Source organism: Microcaecilia unicolor, chromosome 2 (genome assembly GCF_901765095.1).
Source record: "Microcaecilia unicolor chromosome 2, aMicUni1.1, whole genome shotgun sequence".
Classification (NCBI taxonomy): domain Eukaryota; kingdom Metazoa; phylum Chordata; class Amphibia; order Gymnophiona; family Siphonopidae; genus Microcaecilia; species Microcaecilia unicolor.
The window spans coordinates 95,088,063-95,103,709 of NC_044032.1; the positions used below are offsets into that span (position 1 = coordinate 95,088,063).

The 15,647-nt window shown below is 45.2% G+C and overlaps 1 protein-coding gene and 1 non-coding gene across 4 annotated transcripts in view; both read right to left on the reverse strand.

The window, feature by feature from the left end:
• Positions 1-15,647, reverse strand: part of SLC38A9 (solute carrier family 38 member 9) — a 247,993-nt gene that overhangs the window by 184,451 nt on the left and 47,895 nt on the right. The window lies entirely within an intron of this gene.
• LOC115463801 lies at positions 4,847-5,010 on the reverse strand. The gene has a single exon (XR_003941085.1). It is a non-coding gene; the product is annotated as a U1 spliceosomal RNA (small nuclear RNA).

Sequence of the window (15,647 nt, forward strand, 5' to 3'; positions counted from 1 at the left end):
GCGGAGTCTGGAGTTAGCGGTGGTGGAGAAGGGTACAGATAGGAGTGATTTGTCCTGAGAGCGGAGGTTACGGGTGGGGACATAGGGAGAGAGGAGGGAAGAGAGGTAATGGGGGGCTGCAGATTGAGTGCATTTGAAGGTCATTAGGAGAAGCTTGAACTGTATACGGTAGCGGATCGGGAGCCAGTGAAGCGACTTGAGGAGAGGGGTGATATGAGAGTATCGGTTCACGCGGTACCTGGGTGCAGCCGAATCCGCAGGAGCACTCGCCCTATCAAGGGCCACGGAGGGAACACATATAGTAGGCCCGAAGGCCAGGGCTGAGTCAAGGCATCCAACCCTGCCGAGCAAGGATCTCTCCGTCTGCTGAAAAAGCACGGGACTTTGGCATTTGAACTTGTTGCCATAAGATCCATCACGGGCTTGCCCCATTTGGCACATATCTGCAGGAATACTTCGTCTGCTAGTTCCCATTCTGCTGGATCGATCTGATACCTGCTTAGATAATCGGCTTGCACGTTGCTCTGACCTGCAATGTGAGCTGCCGACAGAAACTGAAGATGCAGCTCGGCCCAGTGGCAAATCTGTTCGGCCTGCGCGGCCAGTGCTCTGCACTGAGTGCCGCCTTGTTGATTTATGTAGGCCACTGCTGTTGTGTTGTCCGACATTACTCTGACAGCCAATCCTTCCAGGGTCACTTGAAAGGCCAGAAGCGCCTGAAACACCGCTTTCAACTCTAGGCGGTTGATGGACCACTCCGACTCCTCGGGTGTCCATAGACCCTGGGCATGCTTCCCCTTGCAATGTGCGCCCCAGCCCTTCAGGCTGGCATCTGTCACTACTAGACACCAATCGGGGAGCGCCAGCGGCATTCCTCGCCGCAGCATGCTGTCTAAGAGCCACCACTCCATGCTGAGTCGGGCCGCAGGGAGCCAAGAAAGTCTGCATTGATAATCCTGAGAAATTGGAGACCATCTTTGAAGTAGGGAATAGTGTAGAGGTCTCAGGTGCGCTCTCGCCCAGGGCACCACTTCCAATGTGGCTATCATCGATCCTAGCATGTGGACAATGTCCCAAGCTCGCGGGCGGGGCATCCTCAGGAGCAGACGGACCTGATTCTGAAGCTTGCACCGCCTTAGCTCGGGTAGGTATACATAGCCCGAGTCTGTGTCGAACCTGGCCCCCAAATATTCTAGAGATTGCGAGGGGGTCAGGTGACTTTTGGCCATATTGACGACCCAGCCTAGAGATTGAAGTACTGAGACCACTCTGGCTGTAGCTTGATAGCTCTCTGTTACAGAGTCTGCTCTGATGAGCCAGTCGTCTAGCTACAGGTGAACCCTGATACCTTCTCGCCTGAGCAAAGCAGCTACTACCACCATTACCTTCGAAAAGGTTCAGGGAGCTGTGGCGAGGCCAAAAGGCAAGGCCCGGAACTGGAAATGTTTTCCCAACACCACAAACCTCAGAAACTTCTGGTGCGAGGGCCAAATTGGTATGTGCAAGTAAGCTTCTTTCAGGTCTACAGACGTGAGAAACTCTCCTGGCTGTACCGCAGCAAAGACGGAGCGCAGGGTTTCCATGTGGAAATGCCGCACTGTCAAGGACTTGTTTAATTCTTTTAAGTCCAGAATAGGGCGAAAAGACCCACCTTTTCGTGGCACCACAAAGTAGATGGAGTATTGGCCGTAGCCGTGTTGGGCGAGAGGTACCGGAGACACGGCCCCTAACTGAATCAGACCTTGCAAAGTCTCCTCTACCGCCGCCCGTTTGGCGGCAGAACCGCATCGGGACTCCACAAACACGTCTCTTGCTGGGGCGTTGAATTCTATTCTGTAGCCATCTCTGATCAGCTCCAGAACCCACTGATCTGAGGAAATATTGGCCCACTCCTCGGCAAAGAGGGAAAGACATCCTCTGATCACAGGAAGCGAGGAGGGGGCCGGCGCACCATCATTGAGAGGGTCGCCCCTGAACTCCAGGCCTAGAGCCGGTGGCTGCAGAACGCTTGTCCGAGCGAAAGGAGTTCCTCTGCTGAAAAACGGGCACGTGAACCCAGAACGCCCCGGGCGGTACTTTCTAGCTTCATGGAAGCAAGGTCTATAAGAGGAGTGGACCGCCTGGCCCTTGGAGGAAGGCCTCGGCCTATCTTCGGGCAAGCGCTGGGGTTTAGGATCTCCCAGGCCTTTAACAAATTTTTTTTTCCAACTCCTCACCAAATAGGAGAAGGCCTTAAAAGGGCAACTTCACCAACCTTTGCTTAGAGGCCATGTCCGCCGCCCAATGTCGTAGCCAAGTAAGACGGCGAGCCGCCACTGCTACTGCCATTTGTTTAGCCGAAGCTCTGACAATATCATAAAGGGCATCAGCCAAGAAGGACAAGGCCGACTCCAGCCGCGGAGCCACATCCGAGAAGGGCTCCGCTCCATCTCCGGGCTGTTCCACTGCCTGTTGCAACCACGCCAGGCAGGCTCTAGCAGCATAACAACTGCATGCAGACGCCCGAACAGTAAGACCTGCAATTTCAAAGGACCGTTTAAGTGCTGCTTCCAGCCTACGGTCTTGTATATCCTTCAGGGCAACTCCTCCTTCCACAGGGAAGGTAGTTCTCTTTGTCACCGCAGTGACTAGGGCATCTACTTTAGGCATTGCAAAGCGAGCCAAATGCTCCTCACGCAGAGGGTATAATTGCCCCATAGCCCTGGAAACTTTCAAAGGTCCCTCGGGGTCAGCCCACTGAGCAGAAATAAGCTCTTGGATGGAGTCATGCAAAGGAAAGGCTCGAGCAGGCTTTGTGGTACTAGCCATCCTAGGATTCACAGAGGAGGCCGTGCCACTGTGAGGCTCTTCAATAGAAAGGACCTGTAGGGCATCTGAAATAAGCGCTGGCAGCTCATCATGGTGGAAAATCCTCACCGCGGAGGGATCATCCAGATCCTGTGGTAATTCTGTACCTGACTCTGGCCTCAGACCACGAAGGCCTGCCAGAACTCTCCGAATCCTCACAGCCTGACCACGGGGGAGGGGGGGGGAGAGGAGAAAAGAGGTGCGCCACAATCTGAAGGGGAATTAGCCCTTCTACGCTTTTCTTTATGCCAATTATCAGGGCAAATAGCCTCAGCGGGCAGTCGCAGGCCAAAATCCACCGGGGGGGGGGGGGGGGGGGACAATAGAAGGGGCCTCAGACGACCCTTGAGGGAGAGCTCTTTTCAGCATGTATGCTTTATGCAATAACAACACAAAATCAGGGGAGAAAAACTCGCCCTGGGCACCCAGATCCCGTCCGGGGCTAGCCGCTCTCTGAATAGCCTCAATTCGAGGTCGTCCCCCCCCCGGGCTCAGGGCTCTCCGTCTCTACGGAGGCCGCGCCATGTGGAGAATTCAAAATGGCGTCCGCTGCCAGCTCTGAGCAGGAAGAATCATCGCTCGCCATGCTCGGGCAGCTCTTACACATGTACAGCACGATTTACAGAGCCCCGCTACTGATTTGCGCTTGCCACACTGGGAACAGCGCTTTACATTCTCTGCAGCCATCGCCGAAAATGGCGGGAAAATTCAAAATGGCGGTTTCGCGCACAAAACGCCCCGATCGCGGGCCCACTCCGGAGGAGTTAGAAAACACTCTTACCTCACCGGACCGAGTATCACAGCTCCGGTCCCATAGAAGAATCAAAGGAAAACCTCTGTTCCATTTTTTTTTATGCTGTGAGGAAAGCAGAGGTAATAAGAACTCCGGAGGCTCAGATGAGTGGGAAAGGCAGGAAAAGGCGAACCAATGTGCCTGCATCCACTGAATGGGAACGGACAGGGAAAAGCAAGCTAATATGTCCACATCCATGGGGGCATGGGTAAGGCAGGGAAAGGGCTAACCTATGTGCCTTCAAAGTGAAGCTGCTATAGCCTCTAACACCCCGGCTAACAACTGGCAAGCCAGGAGCCACCCCCAGGCAGATTTTTGATGGAGCTCGAAGAAGCTGCAGCCACCCTGCTTGGGGAGATAGAGAATACTGAAGAGGCAGTGGAGCTGGCTGGCCATGAGACACTGTGAAAAGTTGAGTGCTCTCTATCTCCCCCTGCTGGTTGATGGACACAACCCATATGTAATGGCTTCATCTGCTTGATGACAAGGAAATGGCCTTTAATGTATGCCACGGTTCGAAAATTCTTCGTTAAAGGGTCGTTAAAGTTTAATGCATCTGGGCCTAAGTCTGTAGGGCCATCAATACAATGTCTGTCAGTCTCTGGACTACGATGTTATGTAATATCACAGTGCAAGTGGATTCTGGGATGTTATGTGATAACGCAGTGCAAGTGGATTCTGGAAGATAGCCGACAGGTTGCATTGCATGTTTTTTCTTGTGTAAGAGTACAATTGTAGGGCATACAGAATTCCTTTATATTATGTGTGTGGGTTCTTTTTGTTAAATTTTTGTTTTTAAATTACATTGTAGCCCTAAAATCTCTTAAAATACAAAAGCGTAATCAAAGTAAATGTCATGGTAGTGAAATGAAGCTGGGGAAAAATCTATAAGAAATAAAAGCATTAAAAAGCAGAAATAGTTAGTGGTATATGGGTTTTTTTTACAAATACAAAGGGGAATTTCTTAAATACATGCAGACATTTGCTTATTTCAGATCTGATGAAGAAGGGCAATCTTCCAATGCTAATCAAGAAATGTATTTTATGTCAAATAAAAAAAGGTATCATCTTATTTTCTTTTCCATGTTTTATTTTGTTTGATTTCTATTGATAACCTTATGAGTGGACAAAAACGGATACAGTTATATACACCACAGAGACTCTAGCTAAAACCCAACATCTTCTATTTTTAAAAACAGATATATGCAGGGGAAAGCGCGAACGCAGTCCCCCACTACCAGAAATTATGCAGTCGAGTTTCCCGCATTTGGGGAAATCGCAGGGGTCAACCCAACCGAAGTGCAATGGATGAGCCTCACCCTGGGAGAACCACCTTCCTGATCATGGTATCTCCCCTGCCAGGTAAGTATGAACAAAGGTGAGGAAGTCTGCCATGTCCCCTCTCAGCAAGCACTTTACACAGAAGGGAGGTAAATTCCATAGCCTCCTAAAAATCAATTTTAAACATGATCACTACTCAAAGGTTGTGCTCACTATTACAGAGAATTGTTACTATCATTTAAAGCATCCCTGAGAATAATTAAAAATTGTACCACAGACACTGCATGACATTTCCCAGAGTTCCGTACAAATTCAATATTTGCATATTATGACGTTACTGCCTGCCAGCTCAATGACCTGCCCCCTTGCCTTTTATGCATGAAAACCAATGCTGGCTACTGCTAGGTCTCAGCTGCTTGTTTCTATTGATTAAAAGGCTAGTTATTTACTCTCTCCCCTTAAAAATATTTATTTCATGACAGTCCCATAGAATTGTTACATACTAAAAATGGTTATCATATTTCAAAATTCACAAACACGACACTGTTGGGGGCAGACAGCACAGGAAGGTAGTTTTATAGTTTCATTCCTTTTTTTTTGAATATACAAAACATAGATCTGTGATATCCAAGGACTACCTATTGCTTGGTAAGTCAAAATTGTGACAAATGGATGGGAGAGATTTTTCAAGTTACTTTAAAAACAGCTATATACCCAGTTGTTTTCTCTGAGGTGTCATTTCAAAGCAATTAGACTTACAAAATTACACTATAGAACTTTGTAAGTCTAAATGAAAGCTTCTGTTCTTAAGGGAAATCCCATTATCCATTCCCTCTGTAAAATCATTAAATTAAGAAGAAATAAATTACAGTTTTCGTAGTTGTAGAGCCTGTTTACATTATAAAACAGGGGCGTAGCCAGACTTCGGCGGGAGGGGGGTCCAGAGCCCGAGGTGAGGGGGCACATTTTGGCCCCTCCCCACCGCCGACCCTCTCGACCCCCCCTCCCGCCGCCAACTACCTTTGCAAGCAGGGGACCCCAACCCCCGCCAGCCGAGGTCCTCTTCTGCTCACAAAAGGCTTCCTTCTGTTTCTGACGTCCTGCACATTTTACGCCTGGAATAGACTACCCGAGCCTGTACGTCTAGCCCCGTCTTTGGCCGTTTTCAAGTCCAAACTTACAGCCCACCTCTATACCACCGCTTTTGACTCCTAACCACTACTCACTTGCCCTGTCCTTTTATCCTCACCTCTTTATTCCCTTATCCTTATTGTTCTGTCTGTTTACCTGTCTTATCTAGATTGTAAGCTCTTTCAGCAGGGACTGTCTTTTTGTGTATGTGTACAGCGCTGCGTATGCCTTGTAGCGCTATAGAAATGATAAGTAGTAGTAGTAAGTCCACGGGGGCCCTGGCCCCCCTAGCTACGCCACTGTTACAAAAAGTGAAAGCAGTTGGGTTTTTCCATTAGGGCTCCTTTTACTAAGGTGCGCTGAAAAATGGCCTGCGGTAGTGTAGATGCGTGTTTTGGGTATGCATAGAATTATTTTTTAGTGCACCTACAAAAAATGCCTTTTTTGGGGGGGCCAAAAATGGATGTGCAGCAAAATGAAAATTGCCGCACATCCACTTTGGGTCTGAGACCGTACCGCAAGCCATTGACCTAGCGGTAAGGTCTCACGAAGTAACCGGGCGGTAATGGTCTACGCGCGCCACATTCCACTTGATTTAAATCTACGCTTTTAAGAATTCCATGAACAGCATTTTTCTTTGTTTTACTTTTTGAGAAATTATACTGCTGTATTTTAATCTAACTACTAAGTTATTTTGCTTTTCTACTACTACTACTACTTTTCTGGACAAGTAAGGAGCGAAGTAGCCTAGTGGTTAGTGCCGAGGGCTGATGCTTAAGGAAGCGCAGTTCAAATCCTGCTGCTGCTCCTTATGATCACGAACAAGTCACACTAGCCCCCTCATTGCCTCAGGTACAAACAGATTGTAAGCCCCCGCCCGGAAATGCCTAGTGTACATGAATGTAACTCATCTTGAGATACTACTGAAAAAAGAGTGAGCTAAATCCAAATAAATAAGGTGATTGGGAGAGAGGCTGTGGTGGGAACTGGGAACATCAAACAAGAACTGAGGAAAGTATCATGAAGCAAAGGGACACGACTGACAGGAATATAATTTTTTGAATTAACTGCTATGAGGACATGTGGATTAAGCAAGGATTAGAGGAGAGAACAGGAGGAAAACAAACAGGGAGGCCAATCCTATATAATAATTCTCACCTCCAGCGTTCTGTCTTGCTGCCTGGGACCGTGGCTCCTTCCAAGTTGGTCTGCTAGGCTCCGTAGATCAGGCTGACATCACCGTAGCTATTATGATGTCAACTTCAAAACCCGGGAAAAAAAAAACATGCCTCACAGCTGATCCATGTCCAGAGGAGGGTCGCTGGACATGGGTGGCTGGAGGGGGGGCAGGGGAGAGAGGAGGGTCGCTGGACATGGGTGGCAAGGGAGAGGAGGTTCACTGGACATGGGTGGCTGCAGTGGGCGCAGGGGGAGAGGAGGGTCACTGGACATGGGTGGATGCAGGGGAGCTGAAGAAAACCTTGCTAGCGCCCGTTTCATTTGTGTCAGAAACGGGCCTTTTTTACTAGTAAATGATAAAAGAAGGGGAATGACAGGAGAGTGAATAGACAGAAAGGGATCTAGTCCTCGTCATTGATGATACATTGAAACCCTTTGTTCAGTGTGCTGCAGCAACTAAGAAAGCAAATAGAATGTTAGGTATTATTAGGAAAGGAATGGAAAACAAAAATGAGGACATTATAATACCTTTGTATCGTTCTATGGTGTGACTGCACCTCGAGTACTGTGTTCAATTCTGGTCGCCGCATCTCAAAAAAAGAGACAGAGAAGGGCGATGAAAATGATAAAGGGGATGGGACGACTTCCCTATGAGGAAAGGCTGAAGTGTCTACAGCTCTTCAGCTTGGAGAAAAGGCAGCTGGGGGAGATATGATAGAGGTCTATAAAATAATGAGTGGAGTGGAACCGCCGGTTCCTTGCCCCAGAACAGGAAGTAACATCAGAGGGAGAAGAGAACCAGTGGAGCAGACAGATGCATGGCTGCTCCCTGCACCCCCTTGCAGTATTCACCTTCTGTGGACCGCGCCCACTGCCCTGCCCTTGGTACGCCACTTAATGGTACATTTCCCATGCACGTACAGATACTATTAAAAAATAAATAAAAGCACAATGCTTTCTGATGGGAGTAACACATAGCACAATGCTTTCCGATGGGAGTAACACATGCATATAAATACATGCAGATAGCGTATTTCCCCACACACATGCATGCAGATACTATTAAAAAATGCTGCCGGACTGCTCTACTGAGAAAAGTCGCCCTCACACGATGATAGCTCAGTTCTGCCAGATAATTTGGAAAGTTACAGGTATGTGTTCCTTTCTGTGCATTGCTTGGAAACATTTTAATACTAATGAACTAATTTTCATATATTTGCATAGTGTTTTCATTCACTGCTTCCATGAACATTAAAAGCAGTGCCGAGACCCTTAGTGCAATACGCTAAACTGGCTAAAACCAGTCTAATTGAAAGGTTGCAAGCCTCATTTGCTTTGTGCATTCCCCCCTTAGTTGACTGCTTGAAGTACTTGGGAATTTATATTAGCAACAACTGGAATGTTATGCACAATTGAGTAGATAAAATATCGGAATTAAGACAATGCAATAGGTGGCAGGAACTGTCCCTCTCGCTAGCAGGGCAAGTATTTGTTATATTATCAGGCTGCCTTGATGTGGAACTCCCTGCCATCATTTATAAAAGATTTATTTCCGACTATGTGATGTTTTGCAAGAATTTTAAAACTTGGTTATTTAGGGGAAAGGGAAATGGGACTTGATATACCGCCTTTCTGAAGTTTTTGCAACTACATTCAAAGCGGTTTACATATATTCAGGTACTTATTTTGTACCAGGGGCAATGGAGGGTTAAGTGACTTGCCCAGAGTCACAAGGAGCTGCAGTGGGAATCGAACTCAGTTCCCCAGGATCAAAGTCCACTGCACTAACCACTAGGCTACTCCTCCAAGTTTCTGCCATATTATTAGTGTAGTCCTGTGCCATATTATTAGTGTAGTCCTGTGGGGACAAAACGGCCCTACATGGAAATTACTACAACTACTTATCATTTCTAAAGCGCTACTAGACATATGCAGCACTGTACACTTGAACATGAAGGGACAGTCCCTGCTTGACAGAGCTTACAATCTAATTAGGACAGACAGACAGAACAAACAAACAAACAAACAAACAAACAAGAGATAAGGGAATATTAAAGTGAGGATGATAAAATAAGGGTTCTGAACAAAGTGAATAAGGGTTAAGTTAAAAGCAGCATCAAAAAGGTGGGCTTTTAGCTTAGGTTCTGCAGTCATGACAAATACACTTTGAAAATAACCCTCCCCCCCCCTTCACAGAACCCCTAAAACTCCACGTGCAGCGCTACATGGTACTGTTCAGCTTTTAAAACCTGAACTTTAAAATTGCAAACTTTGGCCAATTTCATCTTTCTTTGCTGAAGCCTGTTGCTCAGGCCTGGCAGTACTAAAATCCCCAAGGACTGCTGGAAACTCCCTTCGTAACTGAGCCAATACAATGGCTGGAGAAGCTGAGTGTAATAAGATGTTGTGGCTATGAATAGTGCACTCTGCTGCCCTCTCCCCAGTATAAAGGTACTATTTACCTGCAAGCTGGAATGTCCAGCACTCCAGAGAATATGGTCCTAACACCACCAGGTGGAGAGACAGAAAGACACAGAAGGCTATAGTAATAATATGAGAATAATCAATAATTGTTAATTATACTTACCAATCAGGAATACAATTAGACTACATAATATAATTAATCCTCATATGAGACAGCAACCGGGACACAAACGTGACCTCTGACATTAGCTCTGACTGCCTCTGTCCATGATTCTCCCTTTTATACTCTTTTCTCCCATAGGCTAGTATTGGAAGTACAAAGTCAGCATATTCTAGTAAATTCTTTCTTACAGAAGCAAAGCTCTCCATAACATATTTGATTATCATAAGTAAGGTCAGTAAGGTTATCCTACTTTGCAAAAACCATCTTCCCAGCAACTAAAGTTGTCTTTTCCATTATCTGCGTTTCATGTCCAGCAGCAAATTTCCCCTTACATTACTTCATTTACAATATTCTCTCGCTACACATATCTTTGTTATGACTCCATATCTGCCTGTCTCCTCAGCAGAAGGGCAAGCTGATATGAGATTCACATTCTGTGTATTTCTTATTATTTAGCTGCTCAATAACCTATTCATAGCCTGTTCACAGAGGCCTAACTTTGCTCATAATTCTCAATTACTGTTGTAAAGTTATCTCATGGTTCATGACCTGCATGTCCCATATAAACACTGCTCAGAATGGCTCCATTCTGAATATTTATTTATTATATTTGTATCCCGCACTTTCCCACTAAAAGCAGGCTCAATGCGGCTTACATAGTAATAGGTAACACAGAATTTTGTTATGTAAAGTAGGAAATTAAGTATAACATAATAGAAGGATGGATGGGTAGTAATAGGATGGGTAGGTAGGTAGAGACAGGTGATAGAGAGAGAAGGGTAAGTTGGGAGATAGATTCTGGGTCAATGTCGTTTTCTCTTCAGTATATGTAAGATAGATGAGTTCATGAGATTAATCTGTAATGTGTAATGAAGCAGCCTTGGGAGGTTCCAAACCTATTGTTCCAGACTTGGTAGCGCGTCCCGTTTACCTGAAGCACTGACATTGTGGTTAAAGTGTTCATCAATGTGGTGTCAGTGGGACAATATTGTGGCCCTTAGAACTACAACATTGTTATGCATTGACATCAAGGACAGGTATGTACGTCATCACCCAGATGCAGTTGGTCTCTTTTCCACTATATGAGAGGCTGCAAACTAAGATCAGGTTGGTTGCTGTTGCATTCCATCTGAGGTGCAGCCTGACTGAGGAACATTCTGCTATTTCCTGGTCGTCTGCATCATCCGAGGTCCTTATGTTTTGACATGTACCTTCGTGCAGCATGATGGGTTTATAGAAACAGGCTGCACTAAGAGCCTTAGGGGGAATGTGCGATCAGTCTGTGCTGTTGTCATGATAAAGTAACTGCCATTTCATGATGCTTGCATTTCCATGCTGTTCTGCTGCTTTTGTAAATAAAAGAGCACCCTTTATTTTCATAACCTCATCTATATCATCTGCGTGGTCCTCACAATGCGGAGTCCCCCAAGGATCGCCTCTATCCCCGATCCTCTTCAATTTTATGATGATTCCTCTGGCTAAATCCCTATCCAAAGCTGGTCTAAACCCCTTCATCTATGCAGATGACGTCACCATATTCATCCCTTTCCAATCCAACCTTACAGAAATCTCTGGAAAAATAATCTCTGGCATGAATATCTTAGCCTCCTGGGCCAATGCCTTCAAAATGAAATTGAATAAAGAAAAAACTCAATGCCTAATCGTCTCATCAAGACACTCCAACCTACTCCCAACCACCTTGACCACCCCCGACATTACAATTCCAATATCTGACAACCTGAAAATCCTAGGAGTAATGTTAGACAACCACCTAACTCTAGAAACTCACGCAAAAGCTATGACGAAGAAGATGTTCAATATGATGTGGGTACTGAAAAGAGTAAAACCATTCCTCCCCCAAAAAACCTTCCGCAATCTGGTACAATCCACAGTACTCACTCACGCTGACTACTGTAACAGCATCCTCATTGGTTGCAAAACCCAAATCCTAAAAAAACTCCAAACCGCTAAAAACACGGCAGCCAGACTTATATTTGGTAAATCACGATTCGAAAGTGCAACACCACTCCGTGAAAAACTCCACTGGCTCCTTATCAAAGAACGAATAAACTTCAAAGTCCACACACTGGTCCACAAGATACTACACGGAGAATCTCCAAGCTACATGACCAATCTTTTTTTTATTTTTTTTTATTTATGAGTTATTAAATTTGCATTTATGCAATAATACATAGATACACACTTCACACATTAAAGTATTAACTAGATATCTCAAAAAGGCAAAAACATCCTCTTATTTAGTCCACAAATATTGACCCAAGATCTAGGAAATTACAGAAAGGTAAAGAAAAAAAAAAAAATATATATATATATATAGAGTAGATAGAACCTTCAGTATCACAGCCAGGATAAGCGCTAGCAATCAAGGAATTCACAGCAGTTATTCTTTAGTTGAAATAAACTCAATTAACTTCCCTGGGTCAAAAAAAAAATGTAATTAACAGCATTCAAAGAAATATAACATTTGCAAGGAAACTTTAATATAAAGGATCCTCCTAATCGGAGAACCCTTTCTTTTAACGTCAAAAACTGCTTTCTTCTTCTTTGAGTCTCTCTACAAAAATCCGGAAATATCTGTATTTTTGATCCAAGAAAAGGAGAGTTCATGTGTCTGAAATAAAGTTTAAATATATTGTCCCGATCCAGTTGTAAAGCAAATGTAACCAGCAGTGTAGTTCTTTCAGTCACTACCTCCAGAGATTGCTCTAAAAATTCTGTCAAATTAACATCAGACTGGGGCTTTATAGGCAACTTACTCAGACCAGCTCCGGAAATATATTGAGTCCTGGTAATAGGCGGTAGTCCCTCAAGGGGAATACCTAATACCTCTGAAAAATATTTTTTAAGCATATCTAAAGCCGGGGTGAGGGGGGCTTTAGGAAAATTTAGAAATCGTAGATTATTGCCTCTTATCTGATTTTCAAGATATTCTATTTTTCGCTGCTGGAAATTGCTATTTTTTATCAACATTAAAGTTGAAGAATTCACTGCTACTAAATCTTTATCAAAAGTCTCCATTTTGGTCTTCTGTTCTACAATTTCAGATTTTACTACTATTTGAGCTTGCTTTAGTTCAGTCACCTCTCCTCTCAACATACCTGAAATTTGCTGGAGGTTGGTATTCAAGCCTTGAATTGCTTCCCATAGTAAGACAAGTGTAACAGTCGGTGGTTTAGTCAACCCTCCAAGGTTCCACGGGGATTCGCCGGGCTTCCCTTCAGACAGCAAACCTGTCTGGGCTGTTGTTCTCATCGGCGTCGAAGAAGCAACGGGGTCTCCAGCCGCGCCTGCAGGGGACCGACTTCCGGATTCTGCTAAGCGTTCCCTCGTTGTCTTCGCCTCAACCCCCGGTCTTGGGGGGACTGTTATCTGGGGAGGGCTCAACGAAATTCCCTCAGCGCTCCAGTCTCCAAGATCTCCCGGACCACCCAAAGTGTTACCTCCGGTTCCAAGCACTCGAAGGCCTGATTCCTGTAACGTCGTCTGCCTTGAATTGCTTCCCATAGTAAGTCAAGTGTAACAGTCGGTGGTTTAGTCAACCCTCCAAGGTTCCACGGGGATTCGCCGGGCTTCCCTTCAGACAGCAAACCTGTCTGGGCTGTTGTTCTCATCGGCGTCGAAGAAGCAACGGGGTCTCCAGCCGCGCCTGCAGGGGACCGACTTCCGGATTCTGCTAAGCGTTCCCTCGTTGTCTTCGCCTCAACCCCCGGTCTTGGGGGGACTGTTATCTGGGGAGGGCTCAACGAAATTCCCTCAGCGCTCCGGTCTCCAAGATCTCCCGGACCACCCAAAGTGTTACCTCCGGTTCCAAGCACTCGAAGGCCTGATTCCTGTAACGTCGTCTGACGCAGCGGAGGGGGATCGACCTTGCCCGTGGAGACAGGCAAGCTAGACTTCCCTTTCCTCTTACCCATTTCGGGTTTGAGGAAACTCAGTTGCGCAAATTTCGAGCAGGGTTCAGGAGCTCCCGCGGGTGCTTCTACTCACGCCGCCATCTTGGGTTCCTACATGACCAATCTTATCGACCTTCCAGCAAGGAATGGGTCCAAATCTTCTCGAACATATCTCAATTGCAAAGGTCTCAAATACAAGACCTACTATGCATCCAACTTCTCCATAATAGGCAGCCAACTCTGGAACACCATACCAAGATACATCCGTACAACCAACGAACATCTACCCTTCCGAAAACTGCTGAAAACATACCTCTTCAAACAAGCCTATCCAAACGACCCAACTTAATTCACCAACCTATCCACCACTTACATTAACAATACCTCAATCCTTCCCCCACTTCTATTCCCCCCACATCTCCTCTTCTTATCCTTCTCTATACAATTGTGTTATCTTTGTGATACTTTTCACACATACACTGTGTTGCCTCTAAGATTCATTGTACCCATACATTGTATTATCTCTGTGATACCTTGTACCAATACATTGTAAGCCGCACTGAACCTGCTATTGAGCGGGAAAGAGCGGGGTATAAATGCTACAAATAAAATAATAATACTCTTCGTATGGAGTTAGTTCTGTTTATTATCTGGATGCTGGAACTTGGATCTTGGGATAAGAGGGAACATTTTCATCTGACACTGTCTTTAGTGAGGACTTGGCAGAAGCCAGGTCTGTGGTGCAAGTTCTGTGGTAATTTATACTAAGTGTCCGTTTTCCCTGATAACACCCCCAGAAGTTGTTATCTGTGTACACCCCACAGTCCATTACATAAGTTATAACTGAATTTTGAATTAGCTTTGTAAACTGTGTAATTCCCGGCAGCAGATTGACCAGTCTCTTGTTAAATGTAATCTGCATAGAACTCTATGGGTGTTTGTGGAATAGAAGCAATGTATAACATGTAACAAGTACTTGCTTAAATTGTTGGACCTGCTGCAGACAATGCCCATTTAGCTGAAAGAGAAAGATAAGGTGCAATAAAAGCCAATTATTCAGAAATGTAAATGGAGAGCAAAGAACTCTAAAAACAGATACTCAAAACTGATTTTGAAGGAACAGCATATAAATCCTAGTGGTTAGTGCAACAGACTTTGATCCTGGGGAACTGGATTCAATTCCCACTGCAGCTCCTTGTGATTCTGGGCAAGCCACTGGACACTCCATTGCCCCAGGTACAAATAAGTACTTATATATATACACACTATGTTCTTATAGCGGTTAGCGTATCTGGGTTTAAAAAAAGGTTTGGACAAATTCCTGGAGGAAAAGTCCATAGTCTGCTATTGAGGCAGACATGGGAAGCAACTGCTTGCCCTGGGATTTGTAGTATGAAGTGTTGCCAAAATTTGGGTTTCTGCCAGGTACTTGTGACATGGCTTGGCCACTGTTTGGAAAACAGGATACTGGGCTAGATGGACTATTGGTCTGACCCAGTATGGCTCTACTCTTATGTTCTTATGTACTGTTATTTCTTGTGATCTTGGGCAAGTCACTTAACCCTCCATTGCCACAGGTACAAAGTTAGATTGTGAGACCTCAAGACACAGAAAAATAACTAGTGTACCTGAAGCTAGTTTTGAAAAAGGTGGGAACAAACTCAAAATTAATAAATAAAATAGCACATATGAGTTTATCTTGTTGGGCAGACTGGATGGACCGTGCAGGTCCTTTTCTGCCGTCATCTACTATGTTACTGTACTAATGGCATGGCTGCACAAATCCCATATTAAGGTATTTATATAGTCATCCAAGGGTCTCCTGGACAGCTGGTGTGAACTGCTGTCTTTCATAAATACAGTTTATAGAGAGTTGGGGGATGAATTGGGAAAGAAAATATAAATGATAAGTAGT